We start from the raw sequence: 20088 nt of genomic DNA on the forward strand, positions 1-20088 counted from the left end.
GAACTGAAGTGTGCCTTTAAATAAAAATGTATTGTTTTTATTTGAAGATATTTATTAATGATGCATCTCTTCTGCCCTATGTATCTGGACACAGAACAAAGATAATCAGGGTCCGCTTTTATATAGATTAAAAATTAGTGAATCTATGGTTACCATACTCATGCATGTCCATTAGTACACTCAACATCTATGCTGGAATCTAACTCTTGCATATTTTACTTTTATCAGTATGGGCTAAAGAAATGAGGTAAGCATAGTCAGCATTTAAAATAAAATCTCATTTAATGGGCATTTTAATATTTTGGTTCTTGTTCTCATTCATATTAACATATGAATAATACATACACCAACTTGCATGACAATAATTCTGTACCTACCACATGCTGTTCACTTATAAAACTTTAAATTTACAAATCACTGCCTCTGGCTTTTAAAATGTAATAAAGATGTCTGAGTGAACAAGACACTTTGCTTCTTAACTTTATAATTTCATACAATAATATTTTTATTTATTTGAGTTTTGAGACTATAATTTAGTCACAACATTTCTTACTCCCTTTTCTGCACTCAGAAGCCACCCTTCCATGTAAACCTGCCATCATCCTGCAAATTTATGGCTACTTTTGTCACTAATTTTTATGACATATACACACAGATAGATAATTCCAATTCCAACCTGTTCAGTCTGTATAATGTCACTAGTATGTGTGTGGTTATGGATGAATGTGGTAATATACAATGAAATTTTTTATGACATCCACCTCCCAGCTCATATAATATATTAATCACAGTTTCCCATTCAACAAGTTCTCCCAAATACTCTTCATTTCCCCATCTATATCAAACAAGCAAATAATAAAACAGTTTTGGATATATTATGTACATATCAAGATATGTTGACTGATGTGTTCTCTAGTGTATTGGTATAACTTTTAAAAATTTATTCATCTTGGGATAATGAAGAATGTGACATTTTCCCATCATTTTATTAGTATTTAATATGTTTCCCCTGCGGCTAACTGGGAAGTGAATTTCAAAATTACATTGTTAAGCCAGATACTGATAAGGAATTTAACAACCTCAATTTCAGGAAATAATTCAGGAGACCAGGTTATTCCTATATCATATACTTTAACCTATCAAATCCACAAATAATAGTTTAAAGTTATATTAGATTCAGTTTTAAGATTGATTCTTAAAGAACTTTATTTTGCTTTTATCAAACTCACTGCCAAATTAAGAACCTATGACTTGTTAAGAGTTGTTATTAAATGAATGACATCAGTGATAATATATTGGTAACACATGTCATAATTATCCATTTATGGATTTATACAGCACTATTCTTTTTGAACAGAGGAAGAACATATTCAAAAAATGTAAAAATTATTCATTCTGAAAATGGTGTATGAAGAGTTAATGTTGTTAAGTTAAAAAAGACCCTTTCAGAACACATGAGCATATATGAAAAACATGCATTTAAAATAAAAACTTGTCCAAGTTTCAAGTTTACTTTTAGAAAGAGCAGTTGCTTTATGCCTATCAGAAGTGGTAATAATTCAACAATCAATTAATGTGTATTTATTTTTAATCTACTTGACATGCTTAAATAAACTATAACAGGCATAAAAAGGATGGGTAAAAGAATCTTTCAGAGTCAATCTGATTTGCATTTCCCTGATGGCCAAAGATGTTGAGCAATTTCTTATGTCTTTTGGCTATTTGAGATTCTTCTGTTGAGAATTCTCTGCTTAGATCTGTACCACAATTTTAATTGAATTATTTGGAATTTTGATATCTAGTCTCCTGAGTTCCATATATTTATTAGAGAGGAGCCCTCAGTCAGAGTGGGGTTGATAAAGATCTTTTCCCATTCTGTACGATGTCTCTGGTACTTTATTATTTGGGCTACATCTTTCACTCAATATGTTGCACAAACTCAATACCCCGAGATTAAGAATCTCATGCTCTACTGACTGATGTTTTGTTTATGTCTAACAAATAATGCTTGTCGGAAGATCAGAGTGCAAAACTGGACACAGTAGTCAGCCGTACAAGCCAAGCAGTGGTAGCACACACCTTTATTCCCAGCAGTCACAGCACTTAGCCATAGAGGCCTGGTAAAGTGCTACATATGGCAGAACAAGGGAGGAATACAAGGTGGGATGAGACAGGAACTCATACTCTTTTCTTTCTGAAGATTCTGTAGAGGTAAGAGCTCTCTGGTGGCTGACAGTTTTGCTTCTATTATCTCTCGGCTTGAATCCTATTATCTGTCTCTGAGTCTTATTAGTTAGGCTACAGATTTAACCCAAGATAGCATCTTACACTTATCAGAATAGCAAAGATTGAAAACATGGATGAAAGAATATAGAGTAAGGGGAACACTCCTCCATTCCTTGTGGCAGTGCAAACTTGTACAGCCACTTTGGAGATCAGTATGGCAGTTTCTCAGAAAATTGGGAATCAATCTACATCACGACCTAGCAATAGCACATTTGTGCATATACCCAAAGAATGTACAATCCTACCACAAGGATATTTGCTCAACTATCTTCATAGAACTATTTTTCATAATAGCCAGAACCTGGTAATAACCTAGATGCCCTCAACTGAAGAATGGATAAAGAAAATGTGCTACATTACCACAATTGAGTATTACTCAACAGTTTAAAAAAATGACATCTTGAAATTTGCAGGCAAATGGATGAAACTATAGGAAAAACGTCCCGGGTGAGGTAACGCAGGCCCAGAAAGACACACATAGTATGTACTCAGGAATGAGTGGATATTACATACAAAGAAAAAGACAACCAAGCTACTGTCCACAATCCCATAGAGGTAAAAAGGGAGACCCTATAATGGAATCACATGGAGTACCTGAGGAAGGAAGATAGTTAAGATCTCCTGGTAAACTGGGATGGGGTAAAGGAAAGGGCTGAGGAAATAAAACATGAGGGAGGGATCAAGAAGACTGAGATTGGTGAGGGAAAGAGGGAGAAAACAAAGAGATATATTGATAAAGGGAACCTTTAGGGTTTAGAGAGAAACCTGGCATTAGAGAAAGTCTCAGGAATCCACAAGGATGACCTCAACTAAGACTCGTAGGAACAGTAGAGAGAATGTCTGAATTAAAGATCTTCCACTTTAATCAGATTAGTGACTACTCTAATTGTCATCATAGAACCTACATCCAGTAAGCTGCTGGAAGCAGACACAGTAACCCATAGTCAAGCACTGGGCTGAGCTCCTTTAATTCAGCTGAAGAAAAAGAGAAGGGATCATATGAACAATGGTGGTCAAGAGCTTGATGGGGAAAATTGCAGACAAGATCCACTGGGAGTTCACAGACTGTACTGGCAGCTGGGGTACCTGCATGGGACTAAAATAGATCCTCTGAATGAGGATGACATTTATGTGACTTGGTGGAGAGGGTTGGCAGTGTCACCAGGAACTACCCCAAGTATATAATTATGAAATGTATCATGTCTTAAGTGATTATATGTACTTAATGATTTTAAAAAATAACATGAAAGAATTATAACAATGTACATATTAAAAAGTACTTAATATTTCATTCCATTTAATAATAATAAACCAAGATAATATTAGGTTACTATATACACTTTATGATTTGTAAAAATCAAAACACTGAGTATAAAAACTACTGGTTAGAATCTGGAAAAGCAAAACTACTTTTTCTTTTCTGACAGAATTAATGAAAATTCTAAAAATTTCTTAAAAAAAAAAAAAAAACAAACTCAAGCCTTTTGGCTCCCTGAGCAGCACCATGGCGGTCAGCAAGAAAAAGCAGCTAACGAAAGGTGGAAAGAAGGGATCCATTTTCGAAGAAAGATTGGTATGATGTGAAAGCCCTGGCCATGTTCAATATTCGAAACATTGGAAAGACACTAGTCACGAGGACTCAAGGAACCAAAATTGCACCCGATGACCTCAAAGGTTGTGTGTTTGAAGTGAGCCTTGCTGATCTCCAAAACGATGAAGTTGCATTTAGAGGTAACCCAGACACAAAAAGATGAATGTGGTATGTACTCACTCATTAGTGGATTCTAGCCATAAATAAAAGACATTGAGCCAATAATTTATGATCCTAGAGAAGCTAAAAGGAAAGTGAACCCAAAGAAAAACATGTAGTTATCCTCTTGGATATTGGAAGTAGACAAGATTGCCAGGCAAAAATTGAGAGCTTGGGGGTGAGGGTGGGAATGGGGGTAAGGGGAGATGGGGAGAGAGAAGTGAGAAGGGGAGGATGGGAAGAGCTTGGGAGACTGGGACAGTTGGGATGGAGGAAGAGTGGATATCGGAGCAGGGAAGTATATTTCTTAATTAAGGGAGCCATTTGAGGGTTGGCAAGAGACTGACGCTAGGGGGGTTCCCAGGTGTCCATGGAGATGTCCCCAGCATGTTGCTGGTGGCAAATTCTTAATTCTCATTTTTGTTCAGTTTCCCTGTTTAAACCTCTAATCATGACTCAATAACTTTATGTTCTGATGTTCATCCAACATAATGAACATTTAAAAAATAGAAATAGTATGTACTCATCACAATGTTACTGATTCTACCTTCTTCTTCTTCTTTTTCTTCTTCTTCTTCTTCTTCTTCTTCTTCCTCCTCCTCTTCCTCCTCCTCCTCCTCCTCCTCCTCCTCCTCCTCCTCCTCCTCCTCCTCCTCCTCCTCCTCCTCCTCCTCCTCCTCCTCCTCCTCCTCTTCTTCTTCTTCTCCTCCTCCTCCTTCTTCTCCTTCTTCTTCTTCTTCTTCTTCTTCTTCTTCTTCTTCTTCTCCTCCTCCTCCTCCTCCTCCTCCTCCTTCTCCTCCATCTTCTTCCTGCCCAGCTGATTCTACTTTCTTATAAGGAAAAGAAGACCTAGAACTTAAAACTCTAAGGAAAACAATTGTGACAATGGCCTTTGAGAGACTGGATCACGTCAGGCGTGGCTCTGGGTAACAAAACTCCACAGGAGTTCCTGCTTGGCCTTATCCTACTTGCCACACCTGGTTGTGGGATTCCGTTCCTGTTTCCTCATTGTAATCTGTGGGTTTCCCTTTTAATAATGAAAACCTTAGTATACCCTATTCTGAGGTAGCGTGGAATTCTTTTATTCATGTTTTCCCCACATCTGATGTGTTCTGCTTCACATACCAAATATTGGACAGTCCCAACACTGGAAGCCTTGCCTTGTTACCAAAGATGGATAGTTAATTCAGGCTCCTTAGGCCCCATTTCCAGTAATTTTCTCAAGGTTCATCCTCATATATTCCAGGAAGTTTCCACTGGACTAGGATTGCACTTCAAACCGTGCCCATGGCCCTCAATTTTAGCCAACTCTATAGGACTTTGTTTCCATCCCCGCTCCCCAACCTGATCCCTGTTGTCCCCATTCTCATCTGTGCACAATACACCTGCAAAATCTGTTATTTTCACTTCCTGGGAGATTCATACATTCCCCCTTTTTATTACTTACTTTCTCTGGTTCTGTGAATTGTAGCATGATTATTCTTTACTTAACAGCTAATATCCACTTACAAATCAAGTTGTTGGTGGTGGTATTAATTTTCACAATTTATTCAGCAATGACATACTATATTTGATTCACTATTTTCTCTGTCTGAAGAAACACTAAAGTCTTCCATTTAGTCTTTCCAGCCATAATACCATTCTCTACAAATTAGAGAACCAATGTAAAAATTCTGCTTATTTGTAGCATGTCTATGCCAATTATACATCCCAAGACTGGGAAAATAAGCACAGAATGAAACTAGCAAAAGAAGTACTGAGCATATGAGAAACTGGGGCTGTGAGTTTCTCAGCTTCAACAGAGTGTTCCACAATAACTTCAAAGTTATAAGATCTTATTTTTTTAAAAAAAATTAATGCATTTGCTTTCACTGCCAATAATTTCTGAGACTCAAACTTGAAATTCATTATAATTTAGTCAACATCATCATAATCGGAGCTTGGGTTTGATCTTTTCTCAACTTAAGTTTTATGGTTGCTAGAGAAGATTCTCTTCCAGAACACATATAGAAAAGTTTTCCTCTATTTATGTGCAACTGGAGGCAGTCAGTTTTGTTACTAAGTTTGTTGGTGCCCTTCATTGTATAATGGGATGCTAGAAGTTGCTTAATTTGGCCACAGAGCTCCTTCTTTTCCTTTGTCAATTTATCCAGAAATACTAGGAGCAACCTACAAGCATCATCATTTTCCTACAAATAGTTAAAAGTTTTATACGCAGAGTCACCAAATACATTGTCTCTCACAATTGGTGAATCAGACAAACAAAATGAATTTGTCTGCTCAAATTTGTAAAATGGTTCACACTTTGGGTTTTCAGGACTCTCTAAACTTGCAAGACAAATTTCTTCAGTAAAAGAAAAAACTAGGCCTGAGCAACTTAGAAAACAAATTACAGATACTTAAAGTATACATTCCCATTTCTGTTTCTCTAGACCCTTCTGGAACCAAAATGTGTATTAGTCAGGGTTGTCTAGAGGAAAAGAACCTATGGAATGAATATATGTATGTATATATAAACACACATATATATAATATATATATATGTAAGTGTTCATGCTATATATATGTTGTATAAAGGGGATTTATTAGAAATATGTATACCCTGTGTCCAGCTAGTCAAAGAGTGGTTGCCTACAAATGAAATGTTCAAGAATTTCAGTAGTTCATCAGTCCAAAACTAGTGTCTCAGGTAGTCTTTAGTATGTGCCAGAATCCTAAAGTACTAAGTTCTAATCCCAGTGAAAAAGTGGATTTCTAGCGAAAGGGCAAGCAGGGAAATACAGAGTGAGTTTTCTTTTTCTATTTCCCTTATATAGGATTCTAGGAGAAAGTGTGGCCCAGATTAAAGATGGATTATCCCTCTGCAAAAGATCTGGTTTAAAAGTCTTTCATCTCACCTCAAAGAACTAGATTAGTAGTTAGTCTTCTGACTCTAAGTTATTTAATTAAGAAAACAATCCTTCACAGATGTGCTTTTCCATTTTGGTTTTAGTTAATTGCAGATTCAGTCAAGCTGATAACGAAGAGTAGCTATTTCACCACTGATACCCTGTCTCCATATAATGCCTTTGCCTCTTAGGATAATAAACTTGAGTTTTTGGATAGTCTCTTATGTCAGGCAATGCAGTTAAAGGCAACTTAAATTAACAAACAATATTAATAAGTACATGAATTTTTTTTTGTTTCCCTGTGGTTTCTAGAGCCTGTCCTGTAACTAGCTCTTGTAGACCAGGCTGGCCTGGAACTCAGAGATCCGCCTACCTCTGCCTCCCGAGTGCTGGGATTAAAGGCGTGCCCCACCACCGCCTGGCTAGTACATGAATATTTTATGGAATCAATAAAGATCATGACTTAACATATCATTCATCAGTGAAAATCAAAAGCTTTCTCATCATAAAAATGAGTCAGTGAAAGAGGGCTCTCTAAAGAATGTTACTCATTAAACATTTTGTGTTTTAGAAAGGTCTGATTGCTTTAGCATTTTGCTGTGAACATATCTTAGTTATAGAACTGTCAGTGTCCTCACTGATATACAATGTCTCTGGGTCCTTGAGGCAATTGAAGTGATAGGTACAAGGGTGTTAGGGAAAGAATGAAAAGAATAGACAGGCATTCCTGTTCAAAATATGATGTTAATGCTCACATATTAACATAATTATTAAGAATAATTAATGTTTTGAAACTATTATATCCTATGCAGAAAACAAAGGAGTCATGGATGGTCAAACTCTGCCTTTATGATATGTCTCCTGCTAGCATGTACAATATAGTAATCAACTGAAAAATTTATACTATAGTGATAAACATTGAAATTTCTTAAAAATAAGAAAAAATAATTAATCCCTATCTAATAGCATTTAAGTTTCATTGGTCAATCTCTCTCTTTCCTATCTAGGTATCTAGCATTCTGTTTGTTTTTTATTTACTTTTTTTCAAAGATTGTTTTTTGTTTTTTTTGTTTTTTTTTCATTTTTTTATTAAAAATTTCCATCTCCTCCCCTTCTACTCCCCCTTCCCGCCCCTCCCTTCCACCCATACCCCCACTCCGACCATCTCCAAGCCAAAGAGCCATCAGGGTTCCCTTCACTATGTTAAGTCCAAGGTCCTCCCAGCTCCCCCTAAGTCCAGGAAGGTGAGCAACCAAACTGACAAGGCTCACAGTGGGCCCGTCCATGCTGCTGAGTTCATGCTCATCGCCGTTGTCCTTGGTTTCTCAGTCCTCCTCCACCATCAGCCACATTCAGAGAGTCCGGTTTGGTCCCTTGTTCCTTCAGTCCCATTCCAACTGGACTTGGTGGTCTCCCGTTAGATCTGTCCCACCGTCTCAATGGGTAAACGCACTCCTCGAGGTCCTGACTTCCTTGCTCATGATCTCCCTCCTTTTGCTCCTCATCGGGACCTTGTGAGCTCAGTCCGGTGCTCCTATGTGGGGCTCTGTCATTTTCTCCATCCAATGTCAGGTGAATTTTTTAAAGGAGATGTAATATCTTGGTTTCTTTTCCCTTTGTGTTTTGTAGGAGGAAAGCCACTTGTTTTGTCTTGGCTGCCCAGAACCAACCAAATACTTTTTGTTAATATGTAGAAATTTCTTTTTTTTTTTAGAGGTAAAAGAACTTAAAGTAAATTTACAGATCAAGGACAGTGATTGGGACAGGTGAGATAGCTCTCTGAGTAAAGGTTCTTGCCTCTGTACCTGAGTAGCTGAGTACGGCCCCTAACCTTAGAAAGTTTTTTAGTTTGTTATATATTTTTTTTTATGTAGTAGAATTTCTTTCATTACTCTCCATTCTATGAGTATTATTTCAGATGAGGAGATAAAGACATCCTATATTTAGTCAGAGATAAAGTTAACAATATGTACAATATACTAAAAGCTTGCTAAAGAAAGAAGTTATCGTTGCTATAACCCCATCAAACTTCTTAACACATACACTGAATAACAATGAGAAGTTATGATGTATAAAATTTTCGTATATGTTGTAATTATTTGATTATATATACTTGCTACCAAAATATCATGTTGTCTTACAGAATAATTTTTGAAAATTTGTGGAGAAAAATATCATGCATTATCTTTTTAAAAATAACATGCTGGAAATTTTAAATTTTGCTTTTTTTTTTTCATCTCATGGTTTATTTTATTTTTATATTTAAAAATTTCCATCTCCTTCCCCCCTCCTCCCCCTCCGTCCGCTCCTCCTTCCCCTTCCCGCCCCTCCTTCTCCCCCTTCCCTCCCCTTCCCTCCACCCATACCTCCCCTCCCTCCCTCTCAAGGCCAAGGAGCCATCAGGGTTCCCCACTCTATGCTAAGTCCAAGGTCCTCCCAACTCCCCCCAGGTCCAGGAAGGTGATCGACCAAGCTGAGAAGGCTCCCACAGAGCCCGTCCATGCAGAAGAATCAGAGCCCAGCGCCAAAAGTCAGGACCGTGAGGGAACCTCCAGCTGGCGACAGATGGGGAAGGTGACTGAGCCCCACATTGGAGCACTGGACTGAGCTCCCAAGGTCCTGATGAGGAGCAGAAGGAGCGAGAACATGAGGGAGAAAGTCAGGAACGTGAGGGGTGCGTTCACTCATGGAGACGGTGGGACAGAACTAAAGGGAGATCACCAACTCCAGTTGGAATGGGACTGATGGATCATGCGACCAAACGCACCTCTCTGAATGTGGCCAACAGCGGGGGCTGACTGAGAAGTAAATTTTGCTTTTTATAAAAACCATTTTATTATAATTAGATTACTCGTGTGGGATTCCACTATATGCTGTGAATGTGTTTTGTTACTACTCGTTCATGACTAAAGCTGCTTTGGCATAAAGAAGGGCAGAATAGAGCAAGACAGGAATTCTAAGCAAAACTAGAGGAGAAAAGGAGGCAGAGTTAGGGAGATGCCATGTAGCCATAGAAGAAGGCAGATACTGGCAGGAACCTTGCCAGTAAACAAGTGTTGTGGGATTCTTTTTCTATATGTGTTGCTTTTATTGTTTAAAGAATAAATCTGCCTTTTGCCTACAACAGGGTTGAATATGGCCAGACTATTAAAAAAATATAGAGAGAGTGTAAGCAGAGTCAGGGAGAGGCCATGTAGTTGCTGAAGGAGACAAATGCCGGGGAACCTTACTGGTAAACCACGACTCTTGTGATGATACATAGATTAAAAGAAATGGATCAATTCAAAATGTTAGAGTTAGCTAGAAATATGCTAATTGGCCAAGCAGTGTTTCAATTTATATAGTTTCTGTTTGATTATTTCAGATCTGGGTGGCCGGAAACAAGCAAGCAGCCTTTGCCTAAAGATTACAAATAAAAATATCACAGAGCTATATTAAGATAGAGGCCAACTAATGATTTCTCCACTCTGAGAAACATGCAATGAGACTAGGCACAGCTCTGACACTGCCAGGAGTGTCAGTACCCAGACGCTGGATAGCTCAAAGATCTAGGAAGAAAGCAATCACAATTGGAGAAAAAAAGTCAACATAATGATGCCTAATGATACTCTGCTATCTCTGCTATCTGCCTAATGATACTCATAGATTGGTGACTACCTCAGTTGTCATCAGTGAGCCTTCATCCAGTAACTAATGGAAACAGATGTAGAGAGCCACAGTCAAGCATTATAATACTGCTAAAGAAAGTGGGAAGGATTGTAAGAGATTTACAGGTCAAGGTCATCACAAGAAGACCCACAGTAGGAAGTCAGTCTTCTAGGAGCTCACAGTCTAAACTGATAACCATGGCACCTACATGGGACCAGTAAATGACCTCTACATATATATGACAACTGCATATTTTGATATACTTGAGGGATTTCTAACAGTGGGAGCAGGTGCTGCCACTAACACTTTGACTGGAGTCAAATAGTTTGGTAACTATTCCTCCTTCTGGGTTGCTTGCCCAGCCTTAATTGAAGAAACTCATATTATATTAAATATAGAAGTTTAATGTTAAAATGATATAATTTCTGAAACAACCACTGAAATACACTTGCTTAGTCCCAAATTACCTTAATGAACTTCTATAAAATTAGAATGTCTACTCTCAAGCTGTTAGCCTTTTTTAGGATATTAGTTTTGTAAATTATGTTTTATACATATATCTGCCATATATATATATATATATATATATATATATATGACAGAGCAGATCCTTGAAAAAGATTAAATTTAAATTCATGATCCATGTGTCCTTCTGCCTACATCCTATCCATTTTACCACCTATTTCTTTGTTAAATGACTTTCTTAGTTATGGCTTCTATTCCTATAAAGACACCCCATGAAACACAGCTCTCATGAATAAAACATTTAATTAGGGTGGTTTGCTTACAATTTCAGAGGTTCAGTTCATTATAATCATAGTGGAGAGCATGACGGGCATGAAGGGAGACATGGTATTGGACTATTAGCTGAGAGGCCTACATCTTGCAGGCAATAGAAAATTGACAAACCTACTGGGAGTTATTCTGAGCATAGAAAACCTCAAAGCTTACCCCTAGAGTGTCACAATTTCTCCAACAAAGCCATAGCAAATCCAACAAAGCCACACCTTTTAATAGTGCCACTCCTTATGAGATTATGGTGGTCACTTACATTCAAACAGCCACAATGACACATACCAAGAATGTTTTGCAATGCAATTTTACAGAAGAAATTGGTTGAATATGCTTTTTAATAAAACTATTTCTTATTCAATAATTTCTTTAATCCAGTTTTAAATATTGCATTTCTGGTATTTGATAACAATCTATGTATTCCTGTATTAAATTATTCATAGTTAATGATTTTTAAAGAGTTATTTTCTAGTTCTTTAACATTTTTCATTTTTTGGCAATAAAAAGGAGGAAGCATAAAAATGAGTAGACAGTTTTTTTTTTTTTTCTCTAGTTCCACTTGGTGTTATTGTGGACCTGTGAGCCCTACAGCCTCTGGGTTCTGTCTCTCAGGTTGTGTCAAGGATGGGCTCACTCCATGTCATGGGTCTCAGCCTGGACCAGCCATTGGTTGGCCAGTCCCTCAATCTCCGAGTCACCCTTACCCCAACACATCCATAGGCCAGGAAGATTACCACGAAGGTTACATGGGTGGGGCTGGCTTGGTCTCCCAGTCCCTCCACTGGCAGTCTTGCCTGGTCTCAGAAGGTTCATGCTACATATCCCCTTATGACAAGGGACTTAGTTGGAGTCACCCCTGTAGAAACAAACTTGTCTATAGAAAAGATGTTAAAATAATGATACCTAAAGATATTCTGCCATACAAATAGATTGGTGCCTAGCTCAACAGTCATCATAGAGACTCCATCCAGGAACTGGTGAAAACAGATGCAGAGATCCACAGCCAAACATTATGCTGAGCTTGAGGAATTCTGCCAAAGAGAGGGCAGAAAGTTTATAGGAGTCACAGGGGTCAAATACATCACAAAAATACATAAATAACCAACCAACCTAAACTCAGAGAAGCTTACAGAGACTGAACTGAAAACCATGGATCCTACATGAGACCGACATAAGCTCCCTGCATATATGTGACAGTTGTGTAGCTTGGTCTTCTTGTGGGACTCTTTCAGTGGCTTTGGAGACCATTAGTCATCATTCTGGGTTGCCATGCCCAGCCTTAATACAAGGCAAGGTGTTAAAACAACTTCTTATGCCGTGTTGGTTTTGTTGATATCCATGGGGGGTCTGTCCTATACCCTCTTCTGAATAGAAGTAATAGAAAAATGGATGTCAGACTCAGTACATGGATCTTGGGAGGGACTGGGAGGAAAGGGGAGAGGGGCAACTGAGATGGGGATGTAATATAAATGAATTAATTAACTAAAAGAAGGAATTAATGATTTTAATAGCTTAAAACTATGATGTTTCAAAGAACATCACATATTTTTACAAAACTGTGGATATTCTTAAACATGAATTATAATTTGAAGTTTTTGCATTTATTTTCCTTCAGCAACCCCCAAGGGCATACAGGATCAAAGAGAGAAAAATATTGTGTTTCTTTATTTATTAACTTGTAGACTTTTCATAGAAGACACTTTTTATTTAGCTTACCATTATTTCCTATATGTTTTTATACAGATGATAGATTTGTTTTATGTAAACTAGTAAACAAATAGTACCTAGAAAGCCATTTCCTAATGTTGTATGGGGTATGTTATAGGGCTGGAAAGTTTCTCCAGTAAAACATTTTTTTTAAATATTGAAAGTGTTATATCAATATTTTTAACATTTATTTGGAACAGGTTGGCAAAAGCACTGTAATTATGATTATTTTACTGCATAAAGATTTATAATTATGTTTAATCTTGTCAAAAATTTGGAACTGATACTAATTTCACACACAATCTTTAAAGATTAAATTAAAAATATGTAATTGTCTTATTTTTTGAATGGAAGAATTGGATTATTTTCTATACTATTGGGTTTTAGTCACTCTCTAGTTCCTCTGCCTTACTTTTATCTCAATTATGTTTAAAGACTGACAAGCAGACTTCATACACTTTAGCAATGGTTAAGTGATTCAAATACTTTTCATGCATAAATTCATTTAACAATAATGAGAAGTAATAAAGATAAATCAGTTAATGTAAAATTTTGATGAATTTGTCACTTTTACTATTTTTGTCTTTGTATCTGCATAAAAATGTCACCGTAACACTTCTTTGACAAATACTGCATGATATGATAAGAGAATGTTTAAAGAAAAAAAACTTTCTTAAACTTTTTCTTTCAAGAATATCATTTACTTCAATGTAAAGTCTGGTTCACTTTTGTATATTTATCACCTATACCAAATGTAATACCTCTTTAAGAAAAATTTTCCCATAATAATATTTTTTTTTCTTGATGTAGAACTTAGTAACCACAACAAAAAGCTGATGGTGAAAATTGTCAGTTGCTCACATATGTTGCAATGGGAGCAGAGGTTGAGGTTAAACAGTACGTTAAGGTTTAAAACACCAGAGTACAAGGCACTATAGAATACAAATAAAGGAGCTCTAGTTGGCTCTGAGATAATGAAGCGAGACAGATAGTAAGGGAGAAACCTGTGGGCCAGTAAATGCAGACCACCTGGTCCTCAAAATGCTTGAAGGAATATGTAAGACACAACTGTCTTACTTATATTTCTATTTCCAATGCAACTAATTAAAATAGACTAAGTTGTCAATAGTGTTTTCTACCAAGAAGTTTGGACCTAAAGTATCACCTCAGATAGCCCCTTAACGTAAATATGAAGTAACAAAGAATGAAGGAAGAGGAAAAGTAACTTATAGGTTAAATCAGAATTAATTCTCTACCGTAACTGACCATGTAAATGGGAGAACAAACAGAACATGGCCTAATTAATAGCAAAGGCATGGCTGAGTTTAATAATGGTGATCAAATAATTAACTCTAGCAATGAAAGTCTGTAACTAACACATCCAGATTCAGTGAGAGGCACATAACAGGGCTTCAAACACCCCTACTTGATTGAACTGTTCATAAACTGTGCATCAAAATTACTCCACTTGAGCCTGTGTGATACAATTACAGTGTGTACAACCTACACTGATTTGGAACATGACAGACCTGAGTACTGATCAATTTCACAGCAATTTCCCCAGCCTTCATCCACCCTCTACCAAATCCTAAAACATACCCAAACAAAAGAATACACTTTTCTGTACGGGAAACAACCTACCACTATAAAAGTTTTCCATTTTTTTCTTCGGTTTCTTACTCTTATGTAATAATTCTCAATAAAATTGGCTTTTGCATTGAGTAGTCACACAAATCTTAGATGATTAATTTTCTATTGCACAATGCAGTGAATCAGAGGAACTACCACACTTCAATCTTTACTAGTCATGAATGTTATGTATTTCAACTTTCTGTCATTCACACCAAGGCTATAAAAGTGCTAACACTAGGATCAAATAAGTGGAAAAACCTGAAAGTTACTGAAAGGAAAAGAAAGGTAGTGATTGGTGTTACCTAGCTGCCTTGGAAACAGGATAACCATTCTGAACAGAGATGTTCATCTTTCTTTCATATTTTTTGTAAACTGATAGGAGCACAAGGACCTTAGAGTCAGCTCCTTAATCCAGATATTACAGAAACTGCTATATCCTTAATCCAATCAGAGGGCATAATATCCAGTATGTTAGTATTTTCTTGGGTAATACTACTGAATATGGTTTCAGTTAAGATATTAAATTAGGGCTGGAGAGATGGCTCAGAGGTTAAGAGCATGGCCTACTCTTCCAAAGGTCCTGAGTTCAATTCCCAGCAACCACATGGTGGCTCACAACCATCTTTAAAGGGGTCTGGTGCCCTCTTCTGGCCTGCAGGCATACACACATGATGGAGGACTCTCATTGGCTAATAAAGAAACTGCCTGGCCCATTTGATTGGCCAGCCCTTAGGTGGGTGGAGTAGACAGAACAGGAAGAAGGAAGTGAGGTAGATGCCTTAGTCAGATGCTACGCCTCTCCTAAGTTAGACAGACTGCCATGCCTCTGCTCGGGGAGAGAGATGCAATGAAGCTCCAGCCCAAGATGGACGTACGCTAGAAACTTCCCGGTAAGACACCGCTCATGGTGTTACATATATTATTAGATATGGGTTAGTCAAGATGTGAGTAAGAGGCTGAAAATAATGGGCCAGGCAGTGTTTAAAAGAATACAATTTATGTGTTGTTATTTCGGGTATAAAGCTGAAGGGGAAGCCTAGCCAAAAACCTTGTTTTGTAAGGCGTGTACCCCTTGGTCTAAAGGCATGTCCCCCTTGGTCTAAAGGCATGTCCCTCTTAGGCGTGTCCCTCTTAGGCATGTCCCCCTTAGGTTAATATTGACTTATAAAATCTTGCGGGCCTGTGGCCCGCCTGCTCTTTGTTTTCCTGCGCTCCTCACTGGAACCTTGGATTTGTAAGTTCCCTTTCCTTTCCTTTATTAAAACTGAATTATATATATTAAAGCTTGTCTGGTGAATCATAACTGCCGATCAACCACGCACCTTCATTTGGCGTCCAACTCGGGCATTTGGGAGCCTTTAGCTCCAGTTCCTGCACTGCGTGGCAGGGATTCGGCCTTGGGCTCTTGATTGATTCAGCGAAGTTTCTCAGACTAGTCCGTCCCAGCCCCGCTTGCTTTGTATAGAGCAAAGGACGTGTGCGGGTGACTCAGTCCGAGCCCGCTAACCCCTCAGGCAGCACCAGTCCCGTCTGAGTTCTGCCTGGGCCCTGACCTGCTGGAGACTAGCTGTTACTGTCGGCATCCCAGCATTCGAGCTCCGCAGGTACTGCAGACTCGGTTTGGCCGAGTGATTACTGCCCTCACCACCTACTGGCAGGGAACGGTCATTACAGGTAAAATTTCTTTTGATTAAAAAAAAAAAATGTCTGACCATATCACCGTTGAAAGCTTCTGCAGTCTATTTAATTATATTATGGTAGAAATATTGCAGGATACATATGATATTCCCATAACTTGGATATTTATAGGGCTTGCAATTTTTCTCGTATTTGGTTTCTCCCTTACATGGTTTGAAAATAGAAAAATGATAAAGTCCTTACAGAATGAAACCAGGATTCTTAGGACAGAGGTTGAATGCTTAAGAAAGGGCACAACTGTTTTGAGTGACAACTTTAAGTCGGTCGAGGTATTTGCAAAAACAATTCAGACTGACACCAAGAAAGAGTTTGAAGTTCTCAAGGAAGGGAATAGGGCTTTGTCTGATATGACTCTGTCAAATGAGCAAAATTTAGAAAAACTACAGTCTGATATTACGGAGAGATTCATTGCTGCGGAGGAGAGAACAGCTGATTTGGATCGTAAACTTCAGTCCCTGTCTGAAACATTATCAGAGAGAATTAAAACTACTGAATGTGAAAATCGGACTTTGTCTAAAGGATATGACAGATTGGCTGACAGATTGTCAATACAAGAAGGCACAATTCATGCCATGAAAATTCTATCCAAGGATGAGATACTAACTCTACTGGACAAGCTTCATGTTTTGGAATCCTCCATGAAGGCCTTGGGGCATAATTCTGGACAGGAGATCCAGGCCTTACAGAAGGCAATAGTAAGCAGATTAGAAAAGATTGAGGAAATTATAGACTGTGATGAACAGGAGCAAACGGTAGAAAGGCGAAATTTAACTCCATCAATGAGTAAAACTCTCCGGGATAATTTCCATAAAGTTCTACCTGCCTTTCCAATAATAATGTCAGAAAAGGTGACTGGTTCCAAAAACCCTAAGGTCATCAAGGAATATACATGGGAACCCGTCCGTATGAATGATCTCAAAGAAATTAAACAAGCCATTATGAATTTTGGGCTACATTCATCCTTTGTGAGAGAGATGCGATGGAGCCAGCCACCAGGTCAGACATGCTGAATCTTCCCCGGTAAGACACCGCTCATGGTGTTACACAGATTATTAGATATGGGTTAGTCAAGATGTGAGTAAGAGGCAGAAAATAATGGGTCAAGCAGTATTTAAAAGAATACAATTTGTGTGTTGTTATTTCGGGGCATAAGCTAGCAGGCAGCTAGGAGCAGGGCAGGGCAAAAAGCAGGCCTGCCCAAAGCCCTCACTACATAAAGCTAGCAGTGCAGGAGCCAGGTGGCAGGAACGCGGCCCGCAGCTCCTTACTACACACACAGACAGAATATTGTATACATAATAAACAAATAAATAAATATTTAAAAGATATTTAAATTAAAATATTTTTTCAATTATAAAATAAATGAGCAAACTCAGCAAGAAATGTTAGTGCATGAGTATAATTCCAGCCGTTGGGAGATGGAGACAGGTAGATTGGAAATTCAAAGTCTTCCTCTGTTGCCCTCTTAGTTAGGGTTTCTACTTCTGTGAAGAGACACCATAACCATGGCAATTCTTAAGAAGGAAAATATCTAATTGAGTGACTTGTAGTTTCAGTGGTTTAGGTCATTATCATTTTGGCGGGACATGGTAATGTGCAGACAGACATGGTGCTGGAGCTAAGAGACCTACATCATGATCATTAGGCAAAAAAGAATCGTAAAACTGGGTGTAGCTTGAGCATATATGAGACCTCAAAGTCCACCTACACAGGTATATACTTCTTCCAACAATGCCATACCTACTCCAAAGAAGCCAAACATTTTTAATAGTGCCACTCCCTACAAGCTTATGGGGACTAATTGCATTCAAACTATCACAAAAATATAAATAAATATAAGGTATAATGTAGCCTGACATGCATGTGATCCAGCTTCAGAACAAAAAGATTAATCTAAACATTTAAATATACTGCCTTTTTTAATATAATGCATTCATTTTCCTGTATTAATATACTTATGTGTAACCTATTTCACGAAGTATTTGTCATTAAGTCAACTTCACGCTATTCAAATATTTATAATTTATGGTTAATTATAAATGTATGATATTCATTATTCTCATTATAGTCATGTGTCATCACTTTTTAAACTTTTTTTTCTTTTTTAAGAGACACCAATCTAAATCCCATAGGTAGCTCAAAGAATAAAGCAGATAAAAAAAGAAAAACAAGTTAAACAAATTTAATAAATACTAATTGGTTCAGTACACCAATAAAACAAGAAAGAAATGTGTTGCTGAAAACTATTTGTAGATTGATTATATAAGAAAAAATAGCTTGTGTTAAAAATATTTCATTAAAGACATAAGTTATGCAATTAATTATATAGTATCAAATAGAGGAAGTACTCTTGCTTGTCAGTACTGCGTTATATTTTAGGCTTCCAAAATTATTCATTCAAAAATGTCCTTGAAAGTAATACAAACCAATTGTATAAAAGTAAATATACTGGTATCAATATACTGGTAAAATCCCTTATATATGGTATAAAAGTAAACATATTGATTTACCTAGAGAAATGTTTATCCCAGTGATTTTAAAGATGGCTTTCAACTTGTGGAGAGAATAGAAAATTTTGTCAGTGTTTGTATGCATTACAAATTTACTGGCTGACTTTATTCAGCCACGATGGCTTTCATTATCTCCTTAGCTGAAAGAATCCATTCCACAACCAATAATCTCTTGAAATTCACTGAGCCACAAATTACTCATTACGGGAAATTTTCAAAGATCATTACATTCCCATAGATTTTTTTTCTTGGGCTCCTCCATTCTCTCTTAAAGTTCTCCTTGTAGCTTGCGAAGGCAGGGACAGGATGGTCCCGGTGAAACAAAAACCAGGAGTTTGTGTACATTTAAGAGCACTCTATAGCTTTAAGAGCAAACACATCATACTTAATACTGTGTTTGCAGATTGTAAAAATATCACTAAAGAATAAATTAGACCTTAGTTATAATCTTTTGATAATTTCTGAGTTGTTTCATAATTTAATCATATTTTAGAATATACATTTATGTATATTTATATTTAGTGATTTACCATAAAGGGTTAGGAACAATTTATCAGATAATTATTTTGAACTGTTAAGTCAAATAATATTGTCTATAAGAATATCGACAGAAAATCATTTTATTTGTACTAAAATGAATGCCTGATTTTGTAAGAAAATTAATTTGCTGATACATCCAATTCAGGTAATATTTCTTCCTCCAAAACTAGAAAATGTCCTTAATATTATATAGTGAACCTGGTAGCTCTGCAAGTCTGGAGAAATCTGTATAAATAGTCTAATAATTTGTGTATGAATGATTAATCATTCAACAAAGTTTGGAGATCTTGTTTCAGACATATTTCTTAAAATATGACATATCTTCTAAGTCATTTCTTTTAATTTTTCAACTATAAAAATAGTCTATAAGCTCAGATCTGTGAGAATTTGGTTTCACATTTGACTACAGTGTAATTATTAGTCCTCCTAATGTAAAGCTAATGTTTAGCTTTTTAAAAATATTTTTGTTTATAAAAAATAAAAACACTACAGTGTCTAGCAATTAGGTGACGCAAAGAAGGTTTGACGTCTTTATGTTCTGAGCAGTCTCTACATTGTGAGTTTAAAACTGTTGCAGTCCTGTACCAAAAAGATGCCAGTGATAACTGCTTAACTTACCTGACTTTTAATGAAACGA

Source organism: Arvicola amphibius, chromosome 13 (assembly GCF_903992535.2).
Source record: "Arvicola amphibius chromosome 13, mArvAmp1.2, whole genome shotgun sequence".
NCBI classification, from domain to species: domain Eukaryota; kingdom Metazoa; phylum Chordata; class Mammalia; order Rodentia; family Cricetidae; genus Arvicola; species Arvicola amphibius.